Below are 22,642 nucleotides of genomic sequence, written 5' to 3'. Positions count from 1 at the left end.
TTGCTTAAAGATCTCAAGTGAAGGTGAAACCTAATTCTTATGGTTGACCTTTCAATTTTGTACAGCTTTAAGTATTAAGATATTTTTCCTTATATCCACACAAAATATATAATTCTGCAATGCCTATGCTTTGCTCATATTTCTATTTGCTAGTGCTAAGTGAAAAAAAACTAATTCATTTCACAGCTCTTTAATCATTTATTGGCTATTATCATATCCATTCTTAAGTTTTCTCTAGGATAATCATACCCAGTTTCTTCAGTTGATCATCATATGACACCAGACAGTCAAGTCAATAAATGTTTATTAACCACCTGCTATGTGCTAGGTACTATGCTAAGAGATAGGGATACAAAAGAAGGCAAAAAGATAATTCCTGTCCTCTAGTAGCTAACAAACAAATACAGGACATAATGTACAAACAAGCTCTCTCTATACAAGACAAACGGGAAATAATCAGCAGAGAGAGACAATAGTAATAGGGATCAGGACAAGCTTTCTCTAGAAAGTAGGCTTTAGTTGGGATTTGAAGGAAACCAGAGCAGCTAGAAGGGAATATTCTATGCATGAAGGATAGCCAGTGAAATATGCTGGAGTATCTTGTTCAAGAAATATCAAGGAGGCCAGTGTGATTGCATTGGAGGGGGGGTGGGGAGAGAGAGAGAGACAGAGAGAGAGAGAGAGAGAGAGAGAGAGAGAGAGAGAGAGAGAGAGAGCGAGAGAGAGCGAGAGAGAGAGAGAGAGAGAGAGAGAGAGAGAGAGAGAGAGAGAGCGAGAGAGAGAGAGAGAGACAGAGAGAGAGAGAGAGCGAGCAAGAGAGAGAGAGAGAGAGAGAGACAGAGAGAGGGAGAGAGGGAGAGAGAGAGACAGAGAGAGAGGGAGAGAGAGAGACAGAGAGAGAGAGCGAGCGAGCTTGGGAGAGTAAGGTATAAAAAGACTGAAAAGGTGTGTATCGAGTGATAGGTTATGAAGAGCTCAGAACACTAGATTATTTGATCCTGAAGGTGATAGGGAGGAAATGAAGTTTATTGAGTAGAGCAGAGATATATGGTCAGGCTTGCATTGTAGAAAGTCATTTTTTTAGTTCTTTCACTTCTTAGTCCCTCTTTAGTTTGTGCATGAACATAATGGGGTCTGACCAGGCTGAGGACAATGGGACTATAATCTTCCTTGTTCTCAACTCTGGTTCTTTTAATAAACAGAAAAGTGCATTAACCACATTACGCTTTCTCTTCATACAAAAGATCCTTCCAAAAAATCACACTGCTAGCTCTCTGGTGTGCTTCTTGTTTTATGTCGATCTCTTTCTCAAAACCCTATAATGGTTTCTGTGTACATCGAATCCAAACTTGACACTTTGAGCCCTTCATCAGCTGTCTCTATCTTGGCCATCTGAGCTTCTGTATTTTTACTTACCATCATAGCAGCACGGCTTTAGAAAGGAAATTGTAAGCATCCTCCTTTAAGGTTCCAGAATTTACCTAGGAGTACCACTTCCACAAAAACCTTGTCTGACTTTTCCTTTGCTGACAGTGATCTGCCCTTTACTAACCTCAGGTGTTCGTGTGATAAAAGTGCAATGTAAATACCATGTGCTTGATTGTATACTGCCTTACCATAGCTTTCTACTGGTTGTATGTGCTTTGGTTTTCTTGTTCTTGTTAATATTATTATAAATTGTTTCATTGAAAGTCTTGGTCATCTTTTGTTTTATCTGCAGAAAATAGTACAGTCCTGCATGCAGAAACTCTTCAATCTGTATTGGATTGAGGACTTGATTTGAAATAAAATTATAATACTAAAGATTAGCAATTCAAATAAATTTCTGAATATCTCCTAGTTTAGATTTTTTCTTATTTTCTTCTTATTATTTTATTTCCCCCTTTTTGTATTAATACATATTTATGGAATAAAATAAGTATTTCCATAACATAGTAAAATAAAAAAGATGATTGTACATCAAACTGCAAATCTTCTAAGCATAATTTGCTATTCTTTTCAAAAACACAATAAAATTATCATGTAAATTTTTTCTTGAAATTATTTTTCTAAAATTCTCTTTAAAAATAAAGCCATCAGTCTGAGTTCTATCTAGCTCTTTGTTTTCATAAGTCAGACTACATAAATTCAACAGAATCTCTTTAGAACGGACATTGGGGAACGATACTAATACCTACCTTGTAGGTATAGATGTGTAACTGTAGCATTGTGGGAAGGGTACTGGACTTGGAATCAAATAACCTAGGCTTGAATCTTTATTCTACCTCTTGTTCTTTCTAGCTGCATTCAAGACCTCTCTGAGTGCTCTGTTTTCTCATTCTTAAAGTGGGTATAACATGTTTCACTACCTTTTTCTTAGTGGGGCGGCATGAGTTATGGGTCTGTGATCCCAGATGATAGAATCTTCTTTGATTCTTTGTAAAGTTATTTGTCAGGAGGACAGACATACTACGGCATACTCTACTCACACCCCGCACACATCAGTGCATCAGTGGTCTGGAGTTTTATTCGATAAGCATGCTGTGCATTTATGTACAAATTAATGTAAAGAGCCTAATGGGGTTCTGCTATGTGCATTTTCAAATAAGATTTTAAAGTTTAATTATCATTCAAGCACAACTTTACTGAAGTAAATGTTCATAAAATTCTGATAACTACAGTTAACATTGTGATAAACATCTGCATACAGTTATGATCCTCAAATTGATGGTCAACTTAAAAATTCCATATTAAAAGATTTTTATTGAGGAAGGACAGCTTTTTCATTAAAGCTATACTGTTTTCTTTCATTAATTAGATTAAAACATATCTATAAACTGAGCCATCGAGGTATAATAACTTTGATTAGAAAATAAACTTCTTCAAGTGGGGTTGTGAGATGACAAATTTTGATTGCTAGATGAGGTTATACATCTTCTCTTTTTCTCCATCAAGTGATCATTCCTCCTCAATTTTAATCATTCTTGTGACTTTATACTTATTTGTAATCATTTTTAATTTTCCTGGAAAATTCTTATTATTGACTGGGTCCGCCACCTCTTCTGACCTCTAGGCCCACATTTCTCCCTTCTTGCTAGATATCTCTCCTTGACTATTCCACTGTCACCTCAGATTCCCATAACCTTTTCTCATAATCACCTCTCTCAGACATCCCTTTTCCTGTCTGTTGCACAATTGCCCTGTCTTCTGGGCTTGAAAATTCAGAAGCTTTTTTGACCCTTCCTTTCCTCCCCTTATTTCTCAATATCTACTTATTTAAGTCCTATTAATACATCCACTGTAATATATTTTAATAAATAAATATACTAAATAAAATTAAATTAAAATTCAATAAAAATAAATAAATAAATATATCTAATATATATTATTTAAAAGACATGCCCATCAATTAATTGATTGATTTACTCACTTATTTACTTATCTACTCATTTATTTAGTTAGTTATGCATGCATTTACTTATTTGCTATTCTAAACTTAACAAACACAACAAACATTAATACATCAATATACAAAGAACAGGAAAAGAATATTTTGGATGAAATTGTGAATCATCATATATAGCTATTTTTTCTGTATATATTCAATTCAGTATGTTACGTTCCAGAGTTGCTTCATTTGTGATTTGCCCTTTAAACCGGCTGATCTGTTAATTTTCTTTAAATTTTTCACAGATGTTTTCTTTCTTTTTTTGTTATCAATATCATTAACATATTTTCCTCCAATAATGCACCTCTTTCCTTGATCCCCAAAAGCAAAAAAAATCCTTGTAATAAGTTAGCATAATCAAATAAAACAAAACAATACATTGGCCATATCTGAAAACCTTAAAGAACCTTAAAGGTTCTTTAAACCTTTAGTCTATCATCCCTGTCAAGAGGTGGGAAACATATTTCATCCTTGGTCTCTAGGGATCCAATGGTTAGGCATTTAACTTATTAGAATTCTTAAACCAAAAGTTGACTTCCTATTTCCTCTAGGATAAAACACAAATTCCTCTTTTGGACTTTCAAAGACCTACTTTTCTAGCCTCATTGAACAGTATTTCCCCTCCTCCATGATAGGATCCAGCCAAACTGGCCTTTTCTCCATTCTTCACATATGGCATTCCATTTCCTATCTCCATGCTATTGCACAGGACATTTCCCATGCTACGGTTTCACTCACTCTTCACATAATTGAATGCTTCTTTTCTTTCAAGATGCAGTACATGTAGGACTCCCTCACTGGAGGGATCCTGTGATCTCCTCTACTGCTAGGTTTGGCCTTCCCAGACTACCTTTTATTTAACCATTTTGTATTCATTTGAATTATTTCTCTTTATCTTTATTCTCTGCATAAGCACATATATGTATATACACATATAATAGAAATACATGTAAATATATGTATATACATACAGATAATAGACATATACATATATATTTATCTTCCCAATTAGAATGCATTAGAATATATTCTCCATGTGGGTCATGATTGATTCATTGATTGAATTTGTATCACTAGTGCTAGCATAGTGCCTAGGACGAGAGGTATTTAATAAATGCTGGTTGATTGAAAGTTATTTTCCTTCACAATGTTCTAATAACATATAAAGGACTTTCATGGTTCTCTTCACTACATTCTGCATCAGTCCATGCAGTTCACCCTAGATTTCTCTGATTCTATCCTTTTAGTAATTTCTTACAGCACAGTTGTGTACCATTACAATCATATATCATGATTTGTCCAGCCATTCCACAATTAATGGACAAACTCCTTCTTAATTTTTCCTTCTCTGCTATAAGAAAAAAAAGCACTATTACGAATACTTTTGGACATGCGGATCCTTTCCCTCTTTCTCTTATCTCTTTGTGGAATTTGCCTAGGAGTGGTATTGCTGATTCAAAGAATAGTTCAGTCGCTTTGGGGGCATGGTTTCAAATTGCTTTCGAGAATGGTTGGACCAGTTCACAACTCAATCAACAATGCATTAGTGTGCCTGTCCCCTACATCCTTTCTAACTGTCTTTTTACATTTTGTCATTATTTCCTGTGTGATGGGTATGACATAGAATTCCAGAATTGTTGTAATTGTATTTAATTTATTATTATTATTTATTTGGAGCATTTTATCATGTAGTTATTGATTGTTTGCTTTTCTTCTAAGAACTGCCTGGCCATATACTTTGGCTGTTTATCTGTCTCTTTTTATTATATATCTTGATCAGTTCCCTCTGTATCATAGATGTAAGACCTTTATCAGAGACACTTGACGCAAAGAGCCTTTCTCCCCAATCAACCATTTTGTCTAATATTAGCTGCATTATTTTTTTAGTACAATATTTTTGTGTAATCACTATTATTTTATCCCCTGTGTTCTTCTCTATATATTATTCATTCAATAATCCTTTACCTATTCATAGTAGTAAAAAGTAGTATTCCCTTCCCAATTCTCCTAATTTGTTTATGATGTAACTATTTATATCTAGGTCAAATATCATTTTTGTGGTGGTATATAATATGAGATGTTGATTTAAATATAATTTCTGCCAGACTTCATTCCAAGTTTCTCATCAGGTTTGTTGAATGGTGACATAGTACCTCAGTAGTTAGAACTAGTCTGGCCCAGGGCCTAGCAGAGTGCTTTGCACAGATTAGATTTTGATGACATTTTTAGGTTGTTGTTGAATATAAGTGAATCCTTAGGTTGGAAGGCATTTTAAAGTAGTATCCTGCTAGTACTAACAGCCCACGTAAGACAGATGGAAAGGTCAAGCCCCTAAATGTGTGCTCTGATTGCTTTGTGAATATATTTTTTAAAATGTAATTTTTCAATAATAATGATAATAAAAGGAAAATTTGGGGGCAGCTAGGTGGCACAGTGAGTAAAGCACCAGCCCTGGAGTCAGTAGGACCTGAGTTCAAATCCGGCCTCAGACACTTGACACATATACTAGCGGTGTCACCTTGGGCAAGTCACTTAACCCCAATTGCTCGGCCAAAAAAAAATATGACCTCATTTAAAGTCTTTAGATATTTAGACTAAAAAAGAGGAATATTATGTGTATGCATTCATGTGCGTGCGTGTGTGTGTGTGTGTGTGTGTGTCTGTGAGAGAGAAAGAGAGAGAGAGAGAGAGAGAGAGAGGGAGAGAGAGGGAGAGAGATGGGAGGGTGGGGGGACAGGGACAGGGTGGATTAAAACAGCTAGAAGTAGTGGATAGAGGGTCTCCTTGGAGTAAGAAAAACCTGGGTTTTGTCTTGACTTTTTTTACATAGTGCAAACCATGGGCAAGTCATTTAACCTCTCAGTGTCCAAGGTAAGTTTCTCAAACCATAAATTACTAAAGTGTGACTAATCTGTGTGCTGGAAGAGGTCTCCACAGTAGGGTTTTCATACCAATTTCAATACAATTATGTAATAATGACATTAAGGTGCATGTTCTGACCTTCAATAGTTTACACAGTTAACAAAGATGCCACACTTTGTATCAGATTGTGCCTTAGGCACTGGTAGAAGAAGGCTTAATGCTTTTTTATCCTAAAGGATATATACCTCAGTGATTAAATCCAGGATGGAAAGGCTTATGGTTCTTTCAGAGAAGGGCGTGGGGAGAGGAGGGACAGTCATTAAAACTATTCTGTGAAAATAAGTAGATTGTATTTTATTGCTATGAAAATTCTTCAAGTATCATGAAGTATATACAATGCAGGTCGCTACTCTAAGAAGTTCTAGCTAAACTGCGATTATGACATTTCATTTCTACCGGGTCCTCATCTTACTAAATTGATTCTCCTATTCATTTTAAAATTTATAGTCAAATTGCTTTATTCTTTTGAATCAAGTCTCTTAAGAAAATCTACCCCCCAACACAAGCTTAAGCTTGTTTTTATTTTTCTCTCTAACAACTAAATTTAAGGGGAAATATCAGCTTTCATGTCTGATATATGGAATTTATATAACATTTCACCAAGTTATTTATAAAAATACATTTGGCGGAGAGTTCCATCTGTAAAGTGAAAGACCAATGGAGTTATATAAACAAATAAAAAGGAAGAGTACTAAAAATAGAAGTTCCTCTTAGAAATGTTGATGCCTGAAAGACAAAATTATGTGGATGAATGTACTTAGGCTTCAGAGGGCTTTTATTGTACTAGGCATTTAGCTGTCTTGCAACTGTTAATCAGTCCAGGTCTTAAAACAGCTGCTTTCATATTAATTAGAGGGGAGCCAGGAAATAATTCAACTGAACGTAGCATTCATGTAAGTGTGTTGAAGGCAATTAAGAGTAAGTATACTCATTACTTAGACTTCCAGGAAGTATAACGAAGGGCTAAAAAGTTACCAAACTCCTGTTTTTCATCTCAGTTATTAATATATTCACACACATACAAACATTCACACATTTATGTGTGAATATATACATACATACATATATATATATACATGTGTATATGCACATGCATGTACACACACACTGCTATTAAGTGGATAGCACCCATATTATTCTCATCTTGTCACTTACAGGTAAGGAAACTCATTCCCGGAGGAGTTCAATGATTGGCTCGTTGTCATAAAGCAAGTAAACACTTGACTAGAAATCTAAACCCAGGTCTCCTAACTTCAACTATACCATGATTGCTCTAGTTCTTATAGACCTAGCAATAATGCCCATCAGTAGGGACCATGTAAAATAATGATGTATCTTAAGATAAAATTTAACACCAGAGTTGAGATTTTAATTTTTAGATTTGAGCCAAGATTTTAGCATATAAAAATATCTTAAGTTACTAAATGTTTTACAAACAAAAGAGGATGAAAATTCACCCAGGTCACAAATTTCCAAGCATTACAAGAAGATACCTAACAATAATAACTATCCTTGATATAGTACTTTAAGGTTTGCAGACTGCTTTAAATAATTTTTCCTATTCCATCCTCACAACAACCCTGTGAATTAGGCTCTATTATTACCCCAGTTTATTGATGGGAAAACTGAGGAAGGAAGAAATAACAAGAGTCACACAGCTAGAAAGTATTTGAGGCAGAAATTGAACTCAGGTCTTCCTAACTCCAAACCCTATGCCCTGTCTACTATACCACCTAGTTTCCTTTCTTACTAGCAATTTAAAAAATTCTCTGGACTCTTAATATATAGAATTTAAAATTGTTTAGGAGTCTGATTACCCAAGAATTTTTGCTGCTTCTTTACTCGGTTTTATTTTGACCTTACTTTACAATGCCCCCCCCTTGCCTTCAGATCAAAACAATATAAATATATATTAACTCATATCAGTCTATTTCTCAAATGAGTTGGGTTACCTGGAGTCAAAAAAGTGATATAGGAAAACTTGAAGAAATTAATGACATCCCCACAAATTAAAGTGGGGATATATTATCATATGCTAACTCTACATAAGGAATTTCAAAAGATGGCTTAGTTTTTTGAGTTGGACTGAACAGTTGGTAGATATTGCCTTAAATCCCTTTGAACCAATTCTTGAGGTCCCTTGCACCTGCCTCCAGGTCTTTGCCAGTGGCTTCCAGCTGGGAGAAGAGCTCAGCTGCTCCTCTGTCTGCCGGAACTGACTTTTCAATGGTGCAGGGTGAGGGGGGTGCAGAGATTAGGGGAGAAATGGGGTCAGAAGGCTTATTTATAATACTGTAGTAAGTTTTAAAAAAGGATTTTTAGACCAAGGAACATTTGTCTCCCCATTTTACAGATGATAAAGGACAGACAGGGAACCATTAAGAGAGCTTCTCTAATATTTTACAGCTGCAGCAGAGCATTGGGGAAAGAGGTGGGGTAGGAGGAGAATAAAAACCTTTTTCAGACACACAGAGACAGACAAATCCTCCCTCTCTCTCCTCTGATTCCTTATTGGTAACAAAGCATCTAAATGATGTGACTGCAGGGTGGGGCAAACTATTCTAATGTTCCTCTTGACTTTTCTACTCCTGCCTTCCAGCTTTTCCAGAATCTGTCTCAAAGAATGATAATTGAGGCTTTTGTTTTGTCTTTAGGGATATGTATTTTGTGATACATTTTGAATAGTCTGTCTAGCTTCCAAGGCTCTCCATAATGTGTTGAAGGTTCTAGCCTACCTGTCAAGCCATGTCTCCCTCAGCTTCTGCCTGGCAGTTTCTTCACTGCCTCCCATACTAATGATGCTAATTCTCACATCCATGTCTTTTCTTTGTGTAGGGCTCACTCAGAATGAAACTCCTCCTGCTCTCCCCCACTTACTTCCCCCACCCTTAGCTTATCTCCATCTGTTCAAATCCTATCCATCCTTCAAGGCCCAAATCAAGTCCTCCCATCCTTTCCGACTGCTCTGCCTCACACTGATCTCTCCCTCCTTTGGGCTCCTTTTACATCTATTATCTGTGCAATACGGACTTAATGCTTGGTTATATAGTGTATATTGTTCTCTCTTTCATGTTTTGGGCTTATCTTCACCACTAGTAATATATCTCCAGGCTCTATTCAAAGCATGAGACTCAGGGGGAAAACACCAAAGAAATAAATTCCTTCAGAGCATGGAAACTGTCTTCCAAAATCTACAAAACACAAAAACTTAGTGAAGAAAATTTGCAAACTAATGGCTACTTTTGATCATTACCCTTTTCAGGTGAGAACACAACCTACAGTATTCAGACCCCAAATAAGAATTTTTAGCAATGAATACCTTGCTTTTGGAATTCCTAAAGGGACAGTGCAGATTTATCTTTCTCTCTTATGAAGGTCCTAAAGGAACAATTCAACCATCTTGTATAAACCAGATAAAGTACGAGTATTAAAAGAAATAGGGATCCAAAGAGTAATTATGATATGTGGTTCGTACAGATTCCAGGATAAAATGGGACTGAAGTTGAAGATATTGACATCTAACAATACAGCTGAATAATATAATTGAATTAGAAGACAAATGTTAGGGAGAAAGATAACATTTTCCCACTAGGATACATCACTGATACTCTATTCACATTGACCTCCATTTAATTCTACCTTCCTGAATTTTTCTTGAAATGTACATAAATTCAGGGTTGGTGAAGTCTGCTACACTTTCTTCCCACAAAATATCTATATATAAATAGAAAATCATTTTAGGCTTTTCTTTTGAAGAACACCTGTAAACATTCAAGCTTATATGATTCTTTATTCTATGTAGTTATGCTGTCTCTGTGGAGGCATATAATAGGAATGTGTCTTGAAGATTCCTTTGTGACTCAGATATTTCCGGAGATTTCTGATGAAATGGGTAGGAGGATATACAATCACTTCTTATCAACCGGGCATACAGCCAAGAGACGATTCAGTTCAATAAAGTGGTGGTTGAACTACACATGACCCCCACTGACAGTCATCACACTCAAGGGAATAAAGTTCTAGTCACTTATCATGGGATCTCCACTTCTTCCTTTCCTCTTTGGGAAGTATTCAGTGCTCTGTTGGTGGCAAAAACTAAAGATGCATCTAATTTCTCACCATGTATCTACAAAGCAATTCACGGGATGAACTGGCAGAATCTGCCATCTGGCTAGCAACTCATTATAATTCAAATTTGTATAGTCCTTTGAGGTTTACACTGTTTACCTTACCATAAACCCATGAAGTAGGTACTCTATGTATTATTATCATATCTATTTGTGGAAGAGGAAAACAAGCCTCAAAGAGGCTAAATGATTACATAGTAATAAACGTTAGTCAGAATTTGAACCCAGTTCTCCTGACTCAAAGTACAATATAACTGATCACAACACATTTCATGTTCCAGTGATAGCTACCTTGTCACTGGTGATTCCAAACGCTAAGGACATCTTCAGCATTTCTTTGAAATTCCATTATTCAATGTTATCCTGTCCCCTTATTGATTCTAAGCTAGATGGGGAGGGTCTCATGGGTCTAAACATCACAGATTATTGCCCATTTTTTGACTGGGTTGTGATGTCATTGGCATAGGGAATTAATGGTAGAGAAACTCGTATTACCAAAGCAGATTCATCCGTGTGGTACAACTTATTGTCTTGGAGAACTGCCTGGGGCACTGAGACCTGACATGGTTTGCTCAGGGTCTGATATCCAATATGCTTCAGATCCTGTCTCTTCCTTTCTCCAAGGTCAATTCTATGTTCACCATGCCATACTATAGATATATGGCAAGCCAGGCCCTTCCTACCATACACGGTGAGAAATAGGATATAGGACACACGTTTTGATCTTTTTACTGTGTATATAGAGAGGAATTTGTCACATAGAGTCATGTCACACACATCTAGTGCCATCTTAATATGTGTTATGCAAAGTCTTTCCCCTTTTGGATAAACTTTAAAAACACAAATGGAAAAAGTTAAAATTCATTCCTTTCTTTAGCATTTCAACAACTAGTCAAAACTATTACCTTAGAAATGATTTCATCGAAAGCATGCCCTGCTAAGTTCAAAAGCAATTCTATCATAGGTTAATGTAGTGAAAGAATTGGACCATACCACAGATACATACACTTATACATACATGCACACTCACACACATGATCAGAGGGGCAAAAAGAATCTCATATTCAAAAGAAAAATTCGTTTTCAACCAAATTAGTGCATAATGGTAATTTAAAAAAAACAGTTGATATATGTTTCATTTTGGTGGAGAATACTTATGGTAAAGCTGGGTAATGTTGTCTAGTCATCAATGCAGGCTGCACACTGACTGAGACTAAAGGCCACGAATTAACATTATCTATATTGTATTGTATTTGTTTTGTTATAAACATTTCAAAATTACATTTTAATCTGGCTCTGCCTGTACGAGGATGTTTCGCAGGTTATGAGTGCCACAGGCCCCAAGTTTGATACCACTGGTGTAGTGGATAAAAGTAATGGAATTGGAGTCAATAAATCCAGCTTCAAAGCCCACCTCACACACTGCATGTATGCTAGTTAGGTGACCTTGGACAAGTCACTTTAACTTATCCTCAGTTTCCTCTCTGTAAAATGAGAAAAAAAATATCAAAATCTGATTTATAAGGTTGCCATGAAGGTCAATGAAATAAAATGTAAAAAAGTGTTTTGCAAAGCTGAAGCCAATAAATGAATGGTTATTATATAACTACTTGAGGTCACAACACACTATAACTTGAGAGAAATCCTAGAGTGCTTTCTGAGGTACTGAAGTATTAAATAACTTATCTAGTCATATATTGTATATTAGAGGTGAGAGGTGAACCCAGGCCCTATATCTGCATTGCATTATCATCGCTTTGAAATATTAGTCTCTACCAAAGATGCTCTGGAGCATCTTTGGTTATATTCATAGTTCTAGATAGGAAAATTGACAGAAATGATGATGAGTCATATTTGTTAATTTGTCATCGTTGTCATTTATAGTCACTATGGATGGAAAATATCTTATGAGAAGAACAGTAGGAAAGACAGAAATGTACAGCAAGGAGAATAATATATGATAAAGCTATTATGAAGCTGGAGAGGTAGTTTGGGATGAGGTTATGAAGAGACAGAAGAGTTTATATTTCCTCCTAGAAGAAGGTTTCTAATATTGTTTGTGTGTGTGTGTGTGTGTGTGTGTGTGATGAATACTTTTGGCAGTCTGGTGATATATAGGGATCCATTCTCAGAATAGTATTTTAAAAGTCATAAAATAGAATGTATAGTATAACAAAGAAAAATACACTGAGATACAGTTGTCAAACTATTAAAAAAAACACTTATACAACAGTTCTTGAATCCCAGGTTGAGAACCCCTGTCCTAGAAGCAGTAAGCTCTTTGTGAAACTGGGATTGTTTCATTCTTTGCAATTTTATCCCCAGTGCCTAGCATAGTGCTAGGAAGATATTCGGCACTTAAAAGTCACTTGTTGATTGAGTGGCTGTTGATTGAATAAATAAGATGTCTATGCTGATATTTGTACTCACGCACATGTATATGTGTATATACATACATATGTATATATGGGTGTGTGCATGTATATATAAATAATAAATATATACACACATTAAGTGCTTATTATGAGCAAAATACTGTATTAGCCATTGGGGATACAAATAGAAAAGCAAAGAAGTCTCCATGCTCAAGGAACTCACATTCTAATAGAGAAAATAGATGCTGTGAGGTCTGAATCGAAAGTCAGATGGAGAAGCTCTGTCATCAAATCCATTTCTAATGCTGAGCTATTTTATGAGTCCAAGGACTTTGGTGGTGGGAACTTCTTTTCTGGGTATTCAATATCCATGGCTGCTGCTGAAGAGTCAGGGGCATCAGCAGCTGCAGAAGATTTGTCAAGTCACATTTTTGTGAGTGTTGATTCCCTGATATATATGTGTATGTATGTACACACACACGCACACACACACACATACATACATACATACATAAGATCAGCGAAGTACATGTCTCACTACATATAGGAAGAAGCCTCTTTGCACTTAATGAGGACGGTGCTTGGGTGACAGACATAACCCATCCATACTCAAAACCTCAATAGTTTGATAAAATGTGTTAGTATTTGCACTTCACAGACATGACCTTTGAGAATTTAGAGTCACCACCATGCCGTGACAAATTTGTCAGAGTAGGACTTTTAATTACATTGTAATGATGAAGTATTCTTATGTATATGTGTATATACTCAATATTTATGTAATAATATTAACTAGCATTTGTTTATACTTTAGGGTTTGCAAATCAATTTACACATATTTTCTTCTGTTCATAACAATCCTGGGAAGTAGTTGCTACTATGATCTCCATTTTATAGAGGAGGAAACTGAGGGAGATGGAGGTTAAATAACTTTTCTAGAGTCGTACAGCCAGTAAGTGTCAGAGAGCAGATTTGAACTTAGGTCTTCCAGACTCCGGGTCGAGTGCCCTATCTACTGTGCCACCTAGCTGCCTCATAGTCATTTACGTATATGTATGTACATATTGGCATGTGGCCTGGGTCTAAGAGACAGAATAGATTAGTTTCTCCATGCATTTTGTCAAATTGTCATATTTCTAAATTAATTGACTTCTTAATAGCACCGTATGTTGAATATGAAGTGCTGGATATGACCGGAATTATTCAGAAGAGGATTACTTTCAAAATAAGATGAAAAATTGTATCAATGTTTGTCAAAATGTGACCATCTGAATATTTTAAAGCATGAAGTTTCTAAGTAAAGCAATAAATCTTTTTGAAAGTCTTTTTTTCCGATTTCTATTGTATCAAAGGCTGTGATACTTAATATTCTAGTAGTCTCACAAGCAGACACATTTATAATTATTATGTTCAGCCTGGAGCATTTTATGAACTAGGAGATTGTGAAGATTTTATGACTACTTTGTTATAATGTATGGTTTAAACAGAGTATTTTACATAAGGAAAAAAGACTGCTCATCTTAGAATAACTTGATTACCTGCTTTTATAAATTTCAAAGTTAAAAGCAAAGATAATAATTGGAATATTTTATAGGTAATAGTGAAATTATTTTAGAACATAATTTAAATTATTTGAAAATAATGTCGGTTAAAATTGGATCAAGAAGCAAGTGAATGGTGTTTTGATCCAATGTAATACCAATATAAATTAGAATATGCTGGGTTAAATTGGGTAAAAAATGAAAAGAAATCATTTGCTTCCTGAATGTGATCTATCCATACTGAAAAAGGTTATAAGTTGAAGAGAAGTAAGTGGGTATTCATCATATCAGAAAAACAATGGTGATTCAGTCCATTTTTATTTAATCCTTAAAGCTCTGTTAGATTATACAGGTCAACAACCCTTGCTGTGTTAGTTTAGTTCCCAGACACCATTTTTTCTAAGGGCGGATGTGTCTTGATTATTACAAAAATGTTATTTAATTAAAATAATGTTAATAATAAGATGATAACTACAGTAATGTTATCATTAGACCTGAGATGGTCCATCTTCTCATCCAACCTAATTTTACAGTTGAGATAAATGAAATATATAGAGCTTAAGTGGGGAGCCCAAGAGGCATGTGTGTGTGGGGAAAAGGGGAGGTTACGTGTATGTGTGTACTTGCATGTTTGGAATTAGACATAAAAATTCAAAGAAAAAATGCATTAGGAAGATTTTTGAGTGATACAGATATACATAAGGACTTCCTTGCTATATAATTTATGGAAAAATTATAGGAGAATTTGCAAATTAAATATCATTTTGATAAATCAGACTAGATGTAATACATGTTATAGAATACAGAGTATGATATATGAATGGAATATGTAGGTATGTGCCTATGTGTGTATGTGTACATACACGCAATTCTCTCATCTCTTCTCTTGTTTTCAGTTGTTTGGGTCGTGAACGACTCTTAATGACTCCATTTGGGATTTTCTTGGCAAAGATACTGGAGCCATTTCTCATTTCCTTCCCCAACTCATTTTACAGAGGAGGAAATGGAAGCCGATGGGGTTAAGTGATATTCCCACGGACACACAGCAAGACAGTGTCGGAGGCCAGGTTTGACTTCAAGAGGAGTCTTCTTGACTCCGGGCCTGGGACTCTATCTACCGCACCATCCGGCTGTTATCTTCTCCACCTTTCCCTCTCTCTTCTCTTTTGTCTCTCTACTCTTAGGTCTTCTACCCGCAGATGAGAATTTTGTTTGTAGCTTATTCCCAAATGAGTTGTGGTGAATTCATTTCTTTTGATGGATGTTTAATGAAGCCAATAAAGAAAATGAAATTCAACACCGACACAAATCCTATAATAGTATGAATCTATAATCTTACGGTAAAAACCCTGAGATTTCTTGAAGTGATGTCAGAGAAAACTGTGCTTCTGGGCGGGATAAGCGGGTCAGAACTGCGGCAGAACGGACAGAGCTTTGCTCAAGGCGGCGAAATTTAAGGCAAAACTTCTGTCAGCGTAGGCACCGCCGTGGCGGCTTACGCCCAACACTGGCCCAAGCTCAACCGCATTTGCTTTATTTCTTTTATTGTTTTCAAGTCACGAATTTCAAATTCGAAGCGAGGACGTATGTGTAGTTCCTGTTGTTCGCCCCGCGAGTGATCCCTATTGCTAAGTCTAGGCGCCAAAATTGTTAGCTGTGGCTCAGAGCCCAAGGGCCTAGATGACGCAGCTCGATGAATTGCTCTATAATATACTCAGAAACAGGAATCGGGGGGTCCGTGTGCTACCGTGGGTTGGTTTTTTCAGTATTCATTTGTGCTTAACTTCAGAGTAAAAGAATTCCTGCCTGGAGGAAGATTTATTTGACTTCAGGCTTTTTTAAAGGTGACAACATATGGTAGTACATGAATTATTTTGAATACACAGCCTAAAATAATTTACAGCGATGGAATGCTCATATCCGGATGAATGAGCATGACTGTACATATAGATAAACTACTGTGTAGTAGAAACAGAAGTGAATAATGCAAGGTGTTTGACTGCGGAACTTCCAAGTCTCTCTGAATGATTCCTCTAGCGATTGTCCTAGGTAAATGCCGATGTGATGGTACTTGCTAATAATTCTTGTATTTACTATCTGAGCATTCTGGAACACTTAGAGTCATATATTTAAACCTTACTTCTTACATTTTGTCAAGTTAAAAATACAAATAATTAAATCAACTGAAAATGCTATTAGTTTGAAAAACATTTAGCTTAAAATTTGATCATGTTCATGGCGAAAACACAGGGTGGTCACAAAGACAAAATGAGACAACATATGTAAAGTGTTTTGTAAACATTTTAGTGCTATATAGATGTTAACCAGAACACGACACTGAGCCATGGTTCCTGCCTGGCCAAGACTTAAGGAATAACTTTGTGTAGTTGTTCTCCTACACAGCCAGATTTGACCATCCTGGCATTCTGACCTCAAAGTAAACTCAACTTGCCTACCAGTCTTGTGCAATTTAGAGTTAGGGAAAGTGAGAAGAATATTGTCTCCTCTTGAAAGTAACGCTAACCTGCTTCCTACTTCCTCTGTACTCATTGCCTTGAAGAACAGCATGGCACATAAAATCCAATGAGAAATGGTAGGGGTGGGGGTAGCAGTCGGAAACTCCTCGACAGCAGGAACTATTTCATTTTTGTTCTTGCATCTCCAGTGCCTAGCACATCATTGATGTTAAATGAATGCTTATCAAATGGATGAACGAGTGTAGAAATCCAACTTCATCTACTCTCTCTCAATGCTCATTTGTTCCCGCTCTTCTCGAGCGTTTATCACACTGCCTGACACATGGTAAAGCACATAATAAATGTTTTTTTTTTCCTGCCATTCTTTCTTTTATGCTGACTGTAGTTTATTTTTAATAGAAATAATTTTCAAAGAGAGAACTGTTGACTTGTTCTTAGGATACAATTGGCGCAGAGGGTCATGCTTAGTGTGTTTGGGCATTGCTGGCTTTCTTTCTTTAATGCCCTTCTCCTCTACTCTTTCCCAAGACTTCCAGATGCCCGAGATATAGAGTTCATTCTTCCTCCCCATAAGAGATCCTGCAAGAAAGAGCATTGGACTTCATCACAAACACCCACTATTTTTTTCCTCATTACAGTTTTGTTAACTTGGGCACATTAATTAACATCTCTGAGGCTCAATTTCATCATCCATAAAATGAGGAAAATAGATGGCTTCTAAGATCTTTACCAGCTTCAGAAACATGATCTTGTCTAAATTGTCATGCAGTTTTGTGTGTGTGTGTGTGTGTGTGTGTGTGTTGAGGAAGATTCATGATGATGATGATGTCACAGTTTCAAGAGCATTTTATTTGGCATCAAAGAACTGTGGATTTTGAGTTGAAAGGGACTTCAGAGATCACCTAGTCCAACCTTCTTTTAAAAAACAAAAAAGAAAGAAAAATCTCAAGCCTAGAGAAATGAAAAGATTTGCCTAAGGTCACAAACATAATAATCACTAGAAAGGGGATTGGAACCAAGGTTCTCTGACTCCAGATTATCATTCCAATGTTCCTTCAAATCCCAATTTTAATCTTTTAACCTCTGTAACACTGGGCAGATGCTTTTACCCTTGTAAGGCCCATTTTCCACACATATAAAATGATGGGAGTAGATTAGGTTGACCTTTTCAGTCTTGGTGGTATTGGGTCATGATAATGTCATCCTCAGGCTGTCCATTTGTAGACTCCTATTTTTGCTGTCTTTAGCCTTTAGCACCCACAGTGGAGAGTAAGAAGTAATGACGTACTATTCAAAGATGTTTAGGTGTGAGGTCATGGAAATTATTCTTGACTTATGCAAGTAGGCTGGGGCACAAGAAGGTTTGGAAGTTGGAGAATCTTATTTAGGGTACACCACTGAACCAGTGTGGGGATGAAGAGAAAGGCACTGATTGGTATGGTGAAAAAGAATAATGCACAGAGAGTAAAAGTGAATATATGCATACCTATTATAGTATCTTGGAAAATCATCCATATTAGTACACTATAGAAATTGTGAAGAACAAATCAAGTGAAGCAAAAGGCTTTGTAAAGTAACTAACTGCAACCATTTCCATGAGTTTTTCTTTATTTTTTACCTATTCAGTATTCATGATAACAACTGCATATATCAAATAAGTATAAATTAGCTTCATAATATTATTTTACTGTTACAATAATATATCATTGATCAGATTTATCATGGACATTTGCTCAACACTAAAGAAGGGCCTATTGGCAATATCAATAGATAGAAAATTTATGTAAAGACATATGTTAATGATGCAAAATATCCTTAAATATTGGAATAGGTTTGAGGGGATGCTGGAAAATCTTATTCTAGGTATCTTTAAAGCAATTAAAATTTTACTTTCACTTAAGATTTTAAATATTATACGACTTATACTTGTGGGTATTATCATCCCAAGCTCCTTCTGTATCCTAGAGATATAGAGCTATGGACACAAAACTGACGCTTCGTGAGAATATCACCCCTCCTGAAAATTATAGAGCTATTTATTCATTGTATTTTTAACCCCAGGAACCAACTTTTGAGACTTAAACTTATAAGAAAAGTTGAAATAAAGCCTTCATTTTTTCCCTGTGTTAAATTGCTTGGATTAAGTAACAGAATAGTCCATGCCAACTTCTTACCAGCAGAAATGGAAATAATTTAAAATTTTTTCTTATTAAAAAGAAAAAATATATAAAGTACTTTATAATGCAGGGGAGAAAAATTTAAAGTAAATCCATATTATTAGGAAACTTTTGTTAAGAATTCCTGAGTCAAAAGCAACACACAAAGAAACTGATGTGATTTAAAAGATTTTATATACTTTTATATTTTTAGATGGCCATACTTTTGCATGGCTTTCATAATTGATAACATATCATTGTAGGAACAAGGAATTTAAGTATTCCAAAAAACCTATGAATTGCTCATTTTTCTATTGGTTTCTGTAAGAGAGATATGAACATTTGTATATGCAAGTAATAAAAGGAAGATGAATTATTGTTTAGATAATTTTTAGGGGAATAGCATCATAGAAAGAATTTATTGTTCAGTCATTTTCAGTCATATCTGACTCTTGTGTTCCCATGTGAGGTTTTCTTGGCAAGTTGGTTTGCCATTTCCTTCTCCAGTTCATTTTACAGTTGAGGAAACTGAGGCAAACAAGGGTAAGTGACGTGTCCAGGGTCGTACAGCTAGTAAATGTCTGAGACCAGATCCAAGCGGAGGAAGATGAGTCTTCATGATTCCAAGCCTGACATTCTATCCACTGTGCCACCTAGCTGCCCATGATAGAAAGAATACTTAAATGAAAAGATTCCAGGTTTGATTTCTAGCTCTCGGCAGACCAGATTTATTACAATGGTCAGGTCTCAACCTCTCTGACCCTGAATTTTCTCAGAATTTCAATGGGATAAATAACACATAATAGCACTGCTACATCATGAGCTTGTTATGAGAAATACCCTTTTAAGACTATGAAGTATAGTTAGGTCTAGATTAGTACAAATGATGGATTCCCTGAAGTAGTAACATTATTGGAATTTATACTACATTTTTCCATTAAGCAGTAACCAATGATCATATTTTGCATAATTATCACTTTAATTAATACCAATTAGAATGCATACCGTAACTTCAGGGGATTCATTACTCACATTTAGTGAGACCTGACAATACTATTTGTGAATTATGATTATTGATCAGTACTCTGTCTTTTCTATAATAAATAATTTGTTCTGAAGAGTAAAATATTTGGTAATGGGTTGGTAGAGTAGGACTTGAAATTCAAGATAGAATCATAGAGAATATTTCTATGGAAAGGATCTTGGAGGCTACCTGGTCAAATCTTCAAGATGACACTTGTAAATATGACCAAATCCATTTCATAGGGAAAGAGATTGTAACTGGGTTTCACTTCAGCTACAGTACTTGAAGTAATCCATATATAAATTTATACATATACATTCAAACACAATATAGTTAACATATACATACATGTATGGATACATACATATGTGTATATACACATAGATGTGCATATATATATATATATACACATATGATGTAAAATGCAACATTTTTATTACCCTAGAAGGTAGATAATGGGGGGAAAGGTAGTAAAAATGCTTATGTTGGGAGGAGGGTATAGATGCTTAAAAACAAAAGAAACCATTTATTTTTAAGCAAGCTTCAAAGTGACTACCTGATCATGTTAGAATCCCCCCTCTGAAAAGTGTGATTTTAAAAATGGAAAAGACATGAAGCCAAGTTAGCTCCTTTGGCTCTGAATTCATTTGAAGAAATAGGCAAGAGATTGTGGTACAAGAAGCAAATCTGACTTTAGTTCAGAGAAAACCTCCCTTGTGCTTCCTTTATTTTACTCCTGTAGTTCCTCCAAGGCTGTTAGCGTTGGTGTTGCTTTCGAACAGGAACAACTGTCGCTTCAATAGTAAAAGTGAGAGCAAAGATCCTCACAGCTTTATCCCTTGTCCTTGGTGTGGCAAAAAAGTAGACACATTTGAAATGAGTAACCAACCTTAAGAAAACCTGCCTTCCCAACTCGAGTTTTTATTTTAGAAGAAAAAAAAGATGTATTTGCATGTCTGGAGATGAACAAAAACTGAGCTTCACTGAAGAGCAAACACTTTTTTTCAAGCTGTAATGTCGAGTTTCCTAGGAAAAAGGCAAAGAGTGAATTTTTTCCTCCAGAGTGAAATTGACTTGTTGACATCTTGTGAAGCTGAGATAGAGCTCAATATTGACTTCAAAAAACCCATGAAATTTCTTAAAGGAAGATTCTGTTCTCTGTTTAATATTGCACGTCCTGAATGATTGTGCAAATGTGTGCTAGAAAAGGTGGGAAAATACTTTTCTGCAAAACAGATTCCTACTGACAAAGGTAAGGTAGAGAGCTATCTTGGCTTTTTGGAAATTTTCTCCTTTAATACATTTTAAATTAGTCAGTCCATCAATAAGCGCATATGAAGGGCCTCCTATGTGCAAGCACTGTGCTAAGTGCTGGAGATACAGTGAAAGTCAAAAGGCAGTCTTTGCCTTTGAGAAGCTCACAGTCCTCTGGGGGGAAGAACATGCACACAAAAAGGTACAACCAAACAATATACAGGATAAGTAGGAAGTAATGAACAAAAAGAAGGACCTAGAATTAATTAAGAGAGATAGAAAGAAGCTTCCTGTAGAGGATGGAAATAGTAGGGGAGAGAATTTAAAACGTGGAGGACAGACTGAAAATACGTTCTGAGGAACAAAGATGAATATCTTGTTAAAGAAGCTACAACCTACCACTGGTTGGAAGAGTACGTAAGTGGATGTGGGGGAGCTGGATGTAAATGGGTTAGGAACACCAGGTAATCCTGACATGGCCAGCCTGTTCTAACTACTGCCTACGTGTTGCTATGTGATTGTGTCGTGATAGAGAGTTAACATCAGCTAGGATGGAGAGAAGAGGGGAAAATGATAAGCCACATTTATTTAATTGGGTCTTTTTTGGATACCACTTTGTTGTTCTAGGTTTCCAGTTACTAGTATGATCGCTGACAAAAGACATATATTAAAAACATTGTCATATAGATATCTATATGTATTATTTTTGGTTTATACATTATTTTTATTTTTTGTTTTAAAACCAGATTTATATTTATTTTTTTCTTTTGGTGTGGGAAATTTCTGCAAAGAAAGTATATTGAAGCAAACCACCAACCTAAGTTCTTAGAGAATTGTACATATTCATAAAAATTGATTAGCAAATGTTACATATTGAAACAATGTTTAAACAGTAGGAATAAGTATAGTTTTATGTATTAAATAAAATAATACGTAGTTCAGCCCTACCACACATCTCTCTCCATGTAGTTGGTCACCCAAAGGCCCCAGAATTTTAGACATTAGAGATCCTACATCTCTAGGTGCTGGACATCTGAGAATCAAACCTATGGAATGTGGGACTATCTGAAAGCAGATTCCTCACCATCTCTTTCCATTAGGAAGGTCTCAAGAAGGCTCTTAGCAAAAGTCAACATTGTGTAGCAGATAAAGTATCATATCTAGATATAAGAAGACCACCTGTAATGAAACCCCAGCTTTGACTCTTGCTAACTGGGTAACTATGGACGAGTCACTTAAACTCCTTGGATACTATAACAATACTTGTAGCTCCTCAGAGTGGAGATGACACATGTAAAATGCACTCCAAACCATAAAAGGAATTATGTGTAAGTTCCTA

This window comes from Trichosurus vulpecula, chromosome 2 (genome assembly GCF_011100635.1).
Source record: "Trichosurus vulpecula isolate mTriVul1 chromosome 2, mTriVul1.pri, whole genome shotgun sequence".
NCBI classification, from domain to species: domain Eukaryota; kingdom Metazoa; phylum Chordata; class Mammalia; order Diprotodontia; family Phalangeridae; genus Trichosurus; species Trichosurus vulpecula.
This window is presented reverse-complemented; position numbering follows the sequence as displayed.